The 14,013-nt window shown below is 52.1% G+C and overlaps 1 protein-coding gene across 1 annotated transcript in view; it reads left to right on the top strand.

The window, feature by feature from the left end:
• The first annotated feature begins 3,854 nt into the window (after positions 1-3,854).
• The window catches only part of MYH9 (myosin heavy chain 9), an 88,832-nt gene continuing 78,673 nt past the window's right edge, over positions 3,855-14,013 (top strand). The window contains exon 1 of the mRNA XM_032836575.1: positions 3,855-4,047. The gene's annotated coding sequence lies outside the window, so the exon portion shown is untranslated. The remainder of the gene's footprint in view (positions 4,048-14,013) is intronic.

Below are 14,013 nucleotides of genomic sequence, written 5' to 3'. Positions count from 1 at the left end.
AGCAGGTTCCCTGCTGAGCGGAGAGCCCGATGCGGGGCTCGATCCCATGACCTTGGGATCACGACCTGAGCCGAAGGCAGAGGCTTTAACCCACTGAGCCATACAGGAGGCCCCCCCCCCCCCCCCTTTTTTAAAAATGTTTTTTTTGTGAAAAAAAGTTTAAAAAAAGTTTTTAATTTTTTTTTTTTTTTTAAGATTTTATTTCTTTATTTGACACACAGAGAGAGACAGCAAGAGAGGGAATCCAAGCGGGGGAATGGGAGAGGGAGAAGCAGGCTTTCCTCTGAGCAGTGCGCCCGATGCGGGGCTTGATCCCAGGACCCTGAGATCATGACCTGAGCTGAAGGCAGACACTTAATGACTGAGCCACCCAGGTGCCCCAGAAGTTCTTAATCTTAATTAATTTCAATTTAACAGTCTTTTTTTTTTTTTTTTAAGAAATCACAAGTAGGCAGAGAGGCCGGCAGAGAGAGAGAGGAGGAAGCAGGCTCCCTGCCAAGCAGAGAGCCCGATGCGGAACTCGATCCCAGGACCCTGGGATCATGACCCGAGGCAAAGGCAGAGGCTCAACCCCCTGAGCCACCCAGGCGCCCCTAACAGTCTTTTCTTATAGTTTATACTTTTTGTGTCTTAAGAAATTTTTGCCTATTTCAAGGTCATGGAGAAATTCTCCTATGCTTTCTTCTAGAAGTTTTGTTGTTTGCTTTTTATATTTAGGACTCTGATCCATCCTGAACTATTTCCATAAATGGTGTGAGGGTGTGATTATACCCATTTTACAGATAGGGAAATAGATGCTGAGTCTTGCCCAAGTATTCAATAAGGACTATTTTATGCCAGGCCTTGTGTTGGTTCCATGTCCACAGAGACAAATAAGGCACAGTCCCTCTGTGTCCTCAGGCAGCTCCCAACCTGGGCAGAGGAAACAGCTAGGAGATGGAGGATTAAAATCTAATGTGCAGTGAGAGAGATAAGGGAAAGGTGATATGATTGTACAAAGGACAGGCACCTAAGTGGCCTGTAGGGTCATGGAGGACATTTTCGAAGAGGTGACATCGGAGTGAGTAATTTTCTTCTAACTTTGATAAAATTATGCAAGTGATATTTGTGTTAGAAATACAGATAAGCAAAAGGAAAAAAATAGTAACAATCCTTCTACCAAGACATTAACCTTATTTACACTTTAATCCTTTTGAAATATCATTTTCTTTTCTGAGACATACACACATGTGCGCACACACACACACCCCAGATAAACACACAAACACTGCACAAGAATAAATGAAATCTTGTTATAATAGCATTCTATAATTTGCTTTTCTTTACTTAGTATATTTGAAATCATAAATACAAACCTAAACAAAATTTTAGTGACTTTTTTGGTATTTATTTCTGAAACATACAGATGTATCAACATTTATACAATCAATCTCTTATACAATTATTTCTAATATTTAGTGACTCTAAACAATGTTGAAAAGAGTACCTTTTTTTAAAAAAGATTATTTATTTATTTACTTATTTATTTGACAGACAGAGATCACACGTAGGCAGGGCAGGCAGAGTGAGAGAGGAGAAAGCAGGCTCCCCGCTGAGCAGATAGCCCTGATGTGGGCCCGATCCCAGGATCCCTAGGTCCCAGGACCCTGAGATCATGAACTGAGCCAAAGGCACAGGCGTAACCCACGGAGCCACCCAGGTGCCCTGAAAAGAGTACCTTTTAAACCACTATCTTTGCACTTTCCCAATTATTTTTTTATGGTGAATTCTCAGAGAGAATTGATCAATTTATTTTCCTACCTGTATCTCTAAACCTGGCCAACACGGGACATTTTTATACTTTCATTAATTTTTAAAAATTTGTTAGGTGATGGGATCTGGTGATATTGTGTTTGCATTTCTTTGCATTTCTAATAACTTTTTTAAATTTTTAAATTAAAAAAAATTTTTTTAAAGATTTTATATTTGTTTATTTGACAGAAAGAGATCAGAAGTAGGCAGAGAGGCAGGCAGAAAGGAGGAAACAGGCTCCCGGCTGAGCAGAGAGCCCAATGCAGGGCAGGGATCACCACCTGAGCCAAAGGCAGAGGGTTTAACCCACTGAGCCACCCAAGCGCCCCCCTAATAACTTTTTTTCATAATTATTGGCCATTTATGTTTTCTTCTTTCTTACTTCTGTTCCTTTATTAGGGCCATTTTTGTTTTGGAGTACTCAGGGTTTTTCTTAATCACTGAGAAGAGCTCTTTGTATATTGTTGGTAGTAATTCTTAGGGTTGCAAAATTCTTTTTTCCAGTGCTCTTTCGCTTTTACATCATACATTTTTTCCTCAAGTTATAGTTTAGTCATAATAGTATGAACATTCCAAAAGGAAAGTGTTATGAGAAATTTGCCCTCCTAGATAGAAAATGTATTATAAAGCTACCATCATTAAAGTATTTTGGAAATAGCACCGGAACACACAGAAAGGTCAATGGATACAAACTCAGAAGCAGGTTCAAGCACATACAAGTTGGAAAGGCGATGAATAAAGAATAGATAACTGGCTATTGCGAAAATTGTATTAGATTTCTCCCTCTCTCAACAACCAGATTCCAGATGGATTAAAAGATAAGAGAAAAAAATTAAAAAAAATTTTTTTTGTATTGCAAAACAATTTTTTTATTTTTTTATTTTTTTATTTTTTTTTTAAGATTTTATTTATTTATTTGACAGAGAGAGGGAGATCACAAGTAGACAGAGAGGCAGGCAGAGAGAGAGAGGGGGAGGAAGCAGGATCCCTGCTGAGCAGAGAGCCCGATGCGGGGCTCGATCCCAGGACCCTGAGACCATGACCTGAGCCGAAGGCAGAGGCTTAACCCACTGAGCCACCCAGGCGCCCCGCGAAACAATTTTTTTAAATTAAAAATTTTTTTAATATGCTCTACATCCAACCTGCAGCTTGAACTCACAACTCCTAGATCAAGAGTCTCATGCTCTATCCACAGCCAGTCTCTAAAAAAAATTTTTTAATAAAAAAAGTTTTTATCCTCGTGTAGTAGGCAGTAACCAAAAAGAGTGGCTCTTTGCCTACCCAAAAAGAACACCCAAGAAAACCCTGGTAACAAATATCTAAAGGGAAGTGTGCGAATTAATCACGTGCAGGTGAGAATGCTTGGAAGTGCACCCCAGGAACCCCTGTGAGGACAGCTCTGAAGGCTGGAAGACTGCGCCGTGCCCACTCTAAAGAGAGGGTCAGGAATCGAACTCAGGGCGCCCACACCGGATCCGGGGCTGAGTCCATGCCCGCCCCCACAGGCCATCATAATTATGTAAAATAGCACTTTTTCCATATATGGTACTTAATATCTGTTCTTCTGGTAGGATGACAAGGGACCGGGAAAACAGCTCGAGGGGCGGGGTGTCAGAGCCCCGGACCTTCCCAGCCCGCTCCCGCCCTGCCTCGCCCCGCCTCGCCCCGCCTCGCCCCGCTTTGGCAATGTACCAAAATCCCGGCCTCAGCCTTCTGCGAGCCTCCTCCTTCTGATTGGACTCTCTCTGTGTCAATCCTCTCCCTGGAGACTGGCTGTTCGTCGGGCCCGCCCTACGGGGGCGGGGCTCCCGCCTAGGAAGCGCGGGGGAAGGTGGAGCGGGTGGAGGTGGGGGCGGTTGGCGAGGATGAATACCCACCCCGCTGGACACAGAGGCTCCGCCCACCCCCTTCCCACAGGCCCCAGGTGTCTGTCCATCAAGACCGGGGACGGGCTGGAGTGGGCGAAGCGGTTCGAGGGGGCGGTGTCGTCCCTCCAGGCTCCGCCCTCGAGCCGGCGCCGGGCTGGAATAGGCGGGCGGCCGCAAGGGCGGGGCGGGAAGGCGGCGAGGAGCCGAGCTGGGTGCGGTGAGGCGCGCAGATCACCGCGGCTCCCGGGCAGGGCACGGAAGGCTGAGCGAGACTGACCTGCTGCAGCACCCGCCTCGCGTGCTCGCCCCTCCCCGCTGTCGCCCGAGCGTTCGAGAAAGCTCTTTCGGGAGAAGCAGCGCCCGTTCCCCGGCGCAGATCCAGGTTCAGGTGAGCTAGCCGCACCGGCCGGTCCCGCCCCGAGCGGGGGCGGTGGCTACGGGACGCGCGGCGTATGGGGCGAGCGGCCGGACGTGTGGTTTTCGGCCTCTGCGCGGCCGACGACCGGCGCGCGGGGTGCGGGGGGGCCGCGAACGCCGCGGGCCCGGGCCGGGGCACCGCATCCTTCCGGGAGCGGCCGGAGGACCCCCTGCGCGACGCTCGGGGAGGGCGCCGCTGGAGGCAGGGCCTCGGGAGCAGGCCAAGGCTTTGGGGCCGGCGCTCCCCGGAAACCCTCCGCCCCTCCCCCTGCCTGCCCGGCGCACTCCCCCGGCGGAGCACCGGGAGCCTCGACCTCCCCTTGCGGCCGGGGCACGCGCCCCGCCCTCGCCTCGCGGAGAGCCCAAGTTGGGCAAACTTTTTAACCCCTTCCGGGGAGCCGCTGTCCCTAGGACCGGACCGAGCGAGCGTGAGATGGGGGGGCTCGGGGGCAGCGGCTGCTTTGGAAGTTTCCAAGCGTTTTCGAAACGGAGGTAACGGGCAGGCAGGGACCGTTTGGCAGCTGTCAGGGCGTCCACCTGAGTCAGAATCGGACTGTCCTGCTGCAGACATTGCACTCGGCTCAGTTTCCGCCCTCCGCTCCCGACTTCCTCATTCGCCCGGCTGCGATCCGCTGGGCGGAGGAGGGGGACGGGGAGGTGCGGTGGGTGCGTGGGGAAGCGGGACCCGGCGGGTGCCAGGCGAGGCAGGAAGGACCCCCCCCCCCCGCCCCCAGCCCCTCAGCCGTTGACTTTTGACTTCCGCTACCCGGGCGGAGGAAGGCCCAGGAATGCCCGCAGCCATCTGAGCGGCCCGGAGCGCACCTGATTTCCACCGCACCTGGGGGCCGCCCCACGCGGGCGGGGGCGGGGAGCTGGGCCCTTCTTCTTTAGGACCAGACCTGCGCTATTGCATCGTCCCTGTTTGGGCCAGATCGGGGTTGTTACCCTGCCTTCTCCGCTTTTCTCTGCCGGGGGAGAAGGGGGGTATCCTCACGCCATCCTGTCCTGGGGCCACGCCCGGGGCAGGACTGCACCCCCTTATCCCTGCAGGGAGCCCAGTCGTTTATAACAGCGCTGTACACACCAGGACAGGGTTGCCGGCTGCCTTGAGATGGGGGCGGGGTGAGGGCCCGGCTGCGGTCTGTGGCCCCACCCAGCTGGTGTGGGGAGAAAGGTTCCTGGGAAGTCCCAGGTCCTGGCAGGTCCCGGAGACCAGCGGCCTCTCTGCGCTGGGCGGTCAGAGGCCCAACAACTCCTCGGTTCAGTGCATCCTTTTCTAGGTGTAAGAGGATTTCAAAGTAACTGTTGAGTAACTGTTGAAGGGGAAGAGAGCCTTTGCTCCTTCCTGCAACACTGTGGCCATTTCTGACACCGCAGAGACCTGCCTGATAACCTCACCTGGTTGTTTATTTCCCTTTTGGTGAGGAGGGAGGCTGCTTTAAGGCCTGTTTAGACAATCACTAGATTAATATTAGTCAATTTATATACAAGGCTGCGAGGTGCAGAGGGAGGGTACATAGATGTGTAATTGAACAAATATTTAACTGACTGCTCTGTGCCAGGGACTCTGGCAGGTGGTGGGGGGGGTGGGAGGTTGAGTAAGACCTGGCCCCTGCCCTCCGGCACTTAGGGAATGCTGAGACAAATCTGCAGATGACTCTAATATGAGGCGAAGATGACATGGTCCTCAGAAAGGTATGGTGAGTCATGGGGACTGTGAGAGCAAGGAGCCAGCCCACTCTGCCCAGGTCCCAGAGGTCTCTGCCCTCCAGGAGTTCCCAGTCCCCCTCCCCCACCTCACCCCCCACTTGCATATCTGAGCAAGCAAGAGATTGCTTTGTGTAACTTGAGAGTCACCGTGCCCCCCACTTGGCTGCGGGTGACCCCGAAGAGCTCCGCTTTTCACGCTCAGCGAGCCCCTGAGCCCTGGCAGTGTGCCTGTGGGCAGATCCAGGTGCCTGGATTGGCAGGCTCTGTTCGGGAAGGGCAGCTCGGCTCCGGAGGTGGTCTGTGGGGCTGCTTGCCTGAAGAGTACAGGAGGGTAGAGGAAAGAGAGGATCAGGGTCCCGGCTATCTGAGTTTTTACTTTTTAAAAAAATTTTTTAAACTTTTTAACCAAAGGGGTGGGAGATGGGACAACTTCCCTCTTGCAGAATGAAGGAAGCATGTTAATCACAGGCTGCCTTTTGCCTGTTCTTGCTCCAGAAAAAAACAAAACGAGGATCTGTTAGCTTTTGGGAGAGAGAAAAGCACACTCAAAATGCGGCCGTGTTGTTTCGCCTGCTAGGGTATTGCTGGAAACCTGGCTCTCTGTGCTTTCTTCACTTCCTCTTCTAGCTAATCCTTCAATCAAGTACTGAAGACAGCCTTTACCAGCTTGACATCTTTATTTCAAAAGGAGGGGGGAGGGGTTGGCTCTTGTTTTCCTCTGAGCCTGGTCTTACCCTTCCCTTGAAGGGGGAGAAAGAAACCCAAAGCCAAGGAAAGAAAGGAAAAAAAAAATCCATGTCTTGACAGCTTCCTCCCAAGCATCATGTTCCAAAAATATTTAGAATAACAAAATCTGTGTGTCGTCTTAATTAAACAAACGTCCTAATTTGCTGAGCATAAAACAGCATCTCTGCCCTCAGGGGCAGGAAGTGCATTTTCCCTTTGTGCAGCCCCAGAGAGTCACTGCCTCTCTTAACCCTTGGTGCGCTGAACTCCTGGGCTCAAGTCCCCTGGTGACGACAGACTGGGCTCAAGTCCCCTGGCGACGACAGAATGGAGCCCTGGTCACCCCCTGGGAAGTGGGGGGTGCTCCTGTGACTTCTAGAATGCCGTTCTTAGAGATGGGAAGTGTGGGGTGGTGAGCCTGAGAGCTAGAGTTCAAATCCTGACCCTGCCACTTAATTAGCTTTACGACCTTAGGCAAGTCATGTCACCTCCTGGAGCCACAGGGCCCTTCTCTGTCAATGGGAATGGGTACCTACCCTGAAGGGTTAGGTTTGAGAACTGAAAGAAGTAAGGTGTGCGCAGGGCCCGATATACAGTGGCTGTGTCAGTTTCTAAGAAAATTTGTAAATGACAGGTCTCAACTCCCTGGGTCCTCAGGTCAGGAAGCAGGGAAGGGTAGGGTAGGTGGGGTGGGTGTTCCTAGCTCCTGCTCAGTGTTCTTTCTGCTTTCTCAAAAGGGGTGTGTGTGTGTGTGTGTGTGTGCACGTGAGTGTGTACAGTGCTTGTGGACTGTGAGGCAGAGGTGGGTGGGGCAGGGGGGCGTCTGCTGATGCTTTTGGACGCCCTCAGCGATGAGCTTGTGCCGAATAGCCTCCTTTCAGGGCTCTGGCCCAGGCAGAAGGTGTGCAGACTGTCTGCGGTTTTTGTTCTAAAACCTGGTTTCCTGTGATCCAGGAGGTCTAGGGTAGAGCCAGAGGGGTGACATGGAAAGAGCACAGCTCTCGAGGGTCTGGAGACCTGGCTTCTGGCTCTGGTTGGGGGGAAATCTGATTTTGATAAAAAGGGCCCTGTCATCTTACAAAGACATGACGCCAGTTTATGTGCCCACCTGTTAAACACAAGAGTGAGTGCCTGGGAAACTGGAAAATTCAGTAATTTTAATTTCTCCGAGATGCCTCAGTGGTGAAGGCACGTGCTCAGGCCCTACGCATAAGATGGGAGTATAGGTTGTAAGAAACTGTCTTTTACACTTGATCTTAGCCAAAAGGCCGAGAAGTGATGAAATTGTCTTTTTTTTTTTTTTTTTGAGATTGTATTTATTTGACAGAGATCACAAGTAGGCAGAGAGGCAGGCAGAGAGAGGGGAAGCGAAGCAGGCTCCCTGCTGAGCAGGGAGCCCAAAGCGGGGCTCGAACCCAGGACCCTGAGATCATGACATGAGCCGAAGGCAGAGGCTTTAACCCACTCAGCCACCCAGGCGCCCCTGAAACTGTTTTAAAGGTAGTTTGGTAGTGTCCGCTAGAGCATAGTCCCTCTGACTAATTTGTAGGAATTCAACCCACAGATAAACTCAGATAATGCGAGAGGAAGTGTCCTGGGATGTTCTTTAGGGCATTGTCATAAAAAAAGACAGGAAAGAAGCAAACTGCCCATCAGAAGGGTCCGATAAATCATGGCACAGCTCTCCAGTGGGGATCCTACAGTGTAGCCCTTAGAAAAATGAGGCTGAGCTGTAAGTGCTCATAGGGCATGATCTGCAAGATAGTTGCCAGTGGAAAGAAAAAAACTAGGTGGAAAGTAGTATGTCTAGTGCTCCCCTTTTTGTCAGGCATAGTATGTCGCTGGGGCTCTGCATGGAAAGAGACCAAGATGTTGGTAATTGTGGCTGCCTCGGGAAAGGGAGGAGGGCCCCGGAAGCAGGAGTGGGGTGAGCATTGCTCTTCACTACCTGGCCTTTTTAGTTTTATTACCTGTCAAGATCAGGGGGTCTTCTGGCCAGTCTTCTAGGTTTCAACGTCATGATGCAGTGCTTTCGATTTTCCAGTTTCGTATTGAGTGCCTGTCGTGTGCAAGGAAGGAGGAAGGGTCTTAAAAACGGACTGACTCGTTCTCACGGGTGGAACATTTTGGGTCTTGTTTTCTTCCCTGTGACGTCATATTTCCAGAGTAACCCCTTAAACAAACGCCTGTTCTGATCCCACTCCCTGTATTCTGGGAAATGATAGATGATTGCTTTTTCTTTGCTGTATGAGAAAAGGAAGCCCGCAGTGTGTGTCTGGAAAGTATTTCGGGATACCCTTTTGCCAGGCTTCCCACAATTCCCCTGGCTCCAGATCATCCGCTGGTCTTTCCTGGGGAGCCCGCTCTGACCCTAGGGCTAAACCAGACCTTCATTCACTTAGATTCTCTTTTTGAAGCTCGGGGTCCCTGCAACCACTAGCGTGCCCCTTCCCCCTCTGTCCCCAGTTGTCCCTCAGGCTTCTGGCCTGTGGTTTTTAATGTGTATTAATAACAGTGGAAAAGCCCCAGTTCTTGAGAAAATGTGATCAAAAGGGTGTTTTGCGTTGGAGGGCCCCAGTTGCCTTCTCAAGAAAGACTGTCTTAGCCTTGGATGCTGTGAGGACTGGAGAAGCCGCCAGCTCTGCGCACTACCAGAGTTGGCTTTTTTCCTGTGGCGAAGCCAGAAGACGACCCCGTCAGGGTCTCGGACAGGTCTGTGGCCCTGCCAGGCAGCCTCTGGGCCTCCTGGAGGAAAAGGCATGAGTCACACAGGAGTACACAAAATGAGCCTGGGGCTAAAACGGGCCTGCCACCACATGGGCAGATGGCTTGAAGGCTGGATGCTGGCTGGTGTCCTCTCCCCTGTCCCCACCTCCCCACCTCATGCTGTGAACACTCCAAATATTTGGGAAGCAGGATGGGGGGAGCTGCCCTCTGCTCCTGATGTGTGTCTCTCTAAAAAGTAACTGAGACGGGCTTCCGTTGGCCACTCTCTGGGGACCCACTCTGCCCTCTAGTTTCTCAAGCCTGAGGTGATTCAGCACCCAGAAGGGGACACAGCCCCAGGCCCCCTGCAGGTGGACCCAAAAGAGGCTCTTGGATCGCCTTTGGCTGAGGGCGAGGCCTTCCTGGGAGTGTCTCTGGGCCTGACTGCAGCTCTCTGGTGGTGCTGCGGCCTTCATCTCCAGCTTCTCCACGGGGCTCCCTCCCACTGTGGCTGGAGGGAGCCTTGCCGGGCCTTCCGGAAAGTAGCCACCGAAGGGTGTGGCTTCCTGCTAGGGCAGGTTGGGCCCAGACCTACAGGGGGAAGTGGAAGGTGCAGCCTATCTTCCCCACCCTTGCATGGCTTCCTCCGCGCCTCTCAGAGGTCCTAGGTCCTTATGGTCCTTACAGTCTGTCCCACACAGAGGAGAAAGGGGGCCTCTTGGAGGGCGTTTCCTTCACCTCCCCACAGACATTCCCTTTCTGGGACCTTTGCATCTTCGAGATTTCCCTTTCATGTGGCATGAAAAAAAGAAGAATGAACAACAGGAAAAAAAAAAAAAAACCTCTACCAAATTTATTTAGAATTCTAGAAAGCATGAGCTGGAGGGGCTCTTAGGGATGATTTCACACCCCCCCCCCAATTCGAGAAAGAGCTATTTGCCCAAAGCTCAGCCTGTGAGTTGGTAGAAAGCTTGGGCTCCTGGTTTCACTCAGCGCCAGAGCCTTGCCTCTCAGAATCACGTGGCCTCCTTTAAAAGTGTGTTTAAAGTGTTATCTTCCCTTTCTTGGCCTTTATGCACTGTTTAGCCGAGCAACACATACTTAGCTCCTTTAATCTTTCCTCTAGAGTCTACTCTCCACACCCTTCGTCTTACTCTTTTTGGGGGGAGAGGCGCTCCGGTTAAGAAATTGGGTGGGAAGTGTTCTCGGTTTCTCTGAACTTCTTCCAGTTGGACAGGGCCCCTTCAGCTGAAAGTTCCCACAGCTCAAAAATCAATATTTCACATGGGGTAGCGCCAGGCAGCCGGGTGGGCCGCTCAGAGGGCCACACTGGCTTTCCAGTGTCCGTCAGCTGGTGCTCATTTCTAGCAATTGTAAGTCATGTAAGGACTGAGGGGATCGATTTCTTGTATTTTCCATACGAAACCCCGGTGGAGGGAGCAAAACAAGGGCTTTGGGGTCAGGTGGAGCTTAGACCAGCCTTTTGCCTTTTCTCCAGCTGCTCGACCTCTGCCTCAGTTTACCTGCCAGCGACAGGGAGGTGTCTGTTTTTTTCCGGGGCTTATGATTGACATGTAAAGATACGGAAAGCGGTCCGGTTCTTTCCTCCCCCTCCTTCCTCCTTTTTCATGTTCTCATCAATATCATCTGTCCTCGGGTGGTGGGCAGGAGGAAATATGTGGTCAGGTTTTAAAGATTTTAAATGCGTCCAACGAGTCTGTCCTTGATAACAAGAGTGTGGGTTTGAGGATGGCTGAGGAACCTGCCAGAAGGTCTATCTCCTGGGTCGGAGGCTGAGTTGTCAGTCTCAGCCCTCGCATCCTTCTTAGCACACAGTACAGCTTACCTTGTCACACTGATCAGAGCCTCGTTAGTGAAGCTTTTTTTTTTAAAAGGCTGTTACACAGCCGTAGAGGCTCCTTTATTTGGAGCTGCCTGTGTTCAAAAGCCACAGCATTTCCTGTGTTTTGCATGAAGTCACTGGGCTGGAGAGAGAGCTTCCTGTCTGATAAACATAAAGACATGCACTGGAACTGGTTTGGGGGACTCGGTCCCACTGGTCTGGGATGGGGAAAGATGCTAGAACTCGCTGGTCTGAGGACGTGGAGGTCAGAGGTGGGGTCTGTCCTCAAGTCTAGATCCCTAGGTTCTGACCCCGGGGCCTGGTGCAGAGGTGGCTCCTCGTCATGAGGGCTGGGGCTCACTGCTCTTCTGTGAGCCTGGGGACAAGGGGACCCGGACAAGCAGAGCTTTCGAATGCTATTTGCTCATCTTTTCACTTGACAAAGCGCACATGCCAGGCACTTGTCTGGAAATCTCGGGGAAGAAAAGTGGTGGCAGGGAGTCATTTTAAAGTTTTTGTCTTTTTTTTTTTTTTTAAAGTAGGTCCACACCTAGCATGGAGCCCAACATGGGGCCTTGAACTTACCACCCTGAGGTCCAGATCTGAGCTGAGATCAAGAGTCAGACGTTTAACTGACTGAGCCACCCAGAGGCCCCCTTTAATATTTAAGACCAGCTATTGGGATAAGGGTATTGACCCCAAATTTCTTTGGTGAATCTCAGTCATCAAAAGACTCCTTGGGCTGCTGCTGTGTGGCCTTCACCATGCTGGGCTTGGTGGGGCTTTGGTAGGGTGGAGGGCAGAGCCCATCTCCGGCCTCAGGAATCTTCCCCTGTGACAGGAAGTTGGAGGGGAGGAGGGAGGGACAGACCACTCATCCCAGGAGGTAGGCCCCTGCAACCCTCTGCGACTGGGGATTTCTCAGCGTCTTGAGCCAGCCTCCCAGAGGCTAGAATTGCCTGGGCGGGGGAGGCGGGAAGATGGAGAAGGTGGGGGCCAAGGAAGGAAGGAAGAGGCTCTGTTGGGAGGGCATTGGCCTTGGAATCAGGAAGTCTGGGTTGAAGTCCCAACTGTGCTAATGAGAGTAAGAGCACCAGTAGTTCAATTTGGTTGAGCACGTGGTGCATTCTAGGCACACCGCTGGTGCTTTTACATGGATTATCTCATGTTAAGTCTTACCTCCTCATGAGGTAGGAAATTACCCCCATTTTACAGATGAGAAGACTGAGCAGGTGTTCACAACCCAACGCTCTGATTCCAGACGCCCCCATGTGACTGTGTAGATGCCCTTCACTCCTGAACTTGTGTTTCCTCACTTGGTGGTGATAAGTGTTGGTCTGGTCCCCAAGGCCTCCTCTTGCACTATTGGCCAAGAATTAATGTAGGGAGCAGAGCTTCGAGCTGCTGCAGAGTGGGGCCTCCATCCTGTTGTGCGGATGGCTACCCTAACGTTGCATTGGCTGCTGACATCACCTTTAACCTCATCAGGCCATTCTTCAGATGCCTGTGGTTGGTCCTGAGGGAGGGCAGGTGATAGACCATCCTGGCCACTGTGCCTGCCTGCTCGTAGCGGGGCCGTGGCTGGTCTTCACTGGAGAGGAAGTGAGGGCCAGAGGTGCCAAGGAGTCTTGTCCACGGGGAGGCGGGGGAAATAGCTCCCTGGCCCTAAAGAGAGACCTCTCTGTGACTGGGTAGGAGGCAGCAGGGGGATGATGGGCAGAGGCGGTCTCAGAAATGTCCAGAAACCACGGGCAGGCCACTTGGGCTCTGCTGTGGCTCCTTCGGCCCAGGGAAGTCACCGGATTGTAGCAACAAGTTGCAACAGTTTAGTTTTGTTGTGAAGAGAAAGTTTCAGAATCCTAGTGGCAGCTTTGGAGCAGATAGATGTTTATAATGGTAAGGGAGTTCTTTGGGGGCACGAGGGGAGAAGATGGGTGGTCAGGGGGTCTAGAGACTGGACTAGAAACAGGTCTAGAGACTGTCTTTGCTCCGGTATTTTCTTTCGCTCCAGACCGGTGGCTAGCTTGCAGGTGTCCTTGCCTGTTCAGCCCTGTCCCTGTCTTTCAGCTTCTGGCTCAAGGGAGCCTTCCCTGGATGACACCCTTTTCCTAGAGAGCTGGAGAGCAGCCCTTATAGGTTCAGAAAGGAGCCATAGGCTTGTACCCCCCCCCTCCCCCCGAGGAATGAGCGGACACTTCTGGCCCTGCTAGTGTGGCTCAGTCCATCGCCCTGAGTCCCCTCTGCAGCCTGCGGAGCGTTCTGGGTCAGTACTGGGCTGCTCGGGCCTGACGTTGGGTGAGGAGAGTTTCTGTCCCCGTTCTCAGTGCCACCAGTTGAACACACACTCAGAAGACCCAAAACCAAACCCGACCCAAACCAGCGCCTTAACCTAACGGTACACTCGTTTTACAGATGGACTGAAAATCGGTAGTAAGCATTGGACACACGCTGGATTTCAGCACTTAGTAGATGCCCTACTATCCGCGTAGTTTGCTCTACTGTTTGGTGCTGGTTGTGAGCTAGAGATTATCTTGGAATTTCTACTGCCTGCAGTGAGATGCCAGCTCCTGTGTTGGGGGGTGGGTGGGTATGCGGACTAGGGAGTTAGAGAAAGCAGAGGGAGTCAGCGGGCTGTGGGCAAGGGAGTGGGTGACTCTCGAAGCAGCAGCTGGGTTTTCACTCAGTTATTTGTTCATTAAATCTGTCTAAATGCTGGGGGTGTGCTGGAGACTGCTTTGGTGCGGGGCGCGTGTCTGCATGAAGCCAGAGTCTGTGGTTTGTATTCCGGGAGGGGCGGGGGGTGAACCAGACAGCAGCCAGGCAGGCAAGTCACAGTCAGGCAAGGGCGTGCTCAGAGTCCCCGAGGCTGGCTTGGACAAGAGGACTCTCCGTCTCCCAGTCCCGGAGGCTGGGGGGCTGAGAGTCCACGAGCGAGGCCTCTCTCTGTTTACA

The sequence above is a fragment of the Lontra canadensis genome, unplaced genomic scaffold, assembly GCF_010015895.1.
Source record: "Lontra canadensis isolate GAN:19392208 unplaced genomic scaffold, GSC_riverotter_1.0 scaffold93, whole genome shotgun sequence".
NCBI lineage: Eukaryota > Metazoa > Chordata > Mammalia > Carnivora > Mustelidae > Lontra > Lontra canadensis.
Note: the sequence above shows the minus strand (reverse complement) of the source record. Positions and strands in the feature narration are given on the sequence as shown.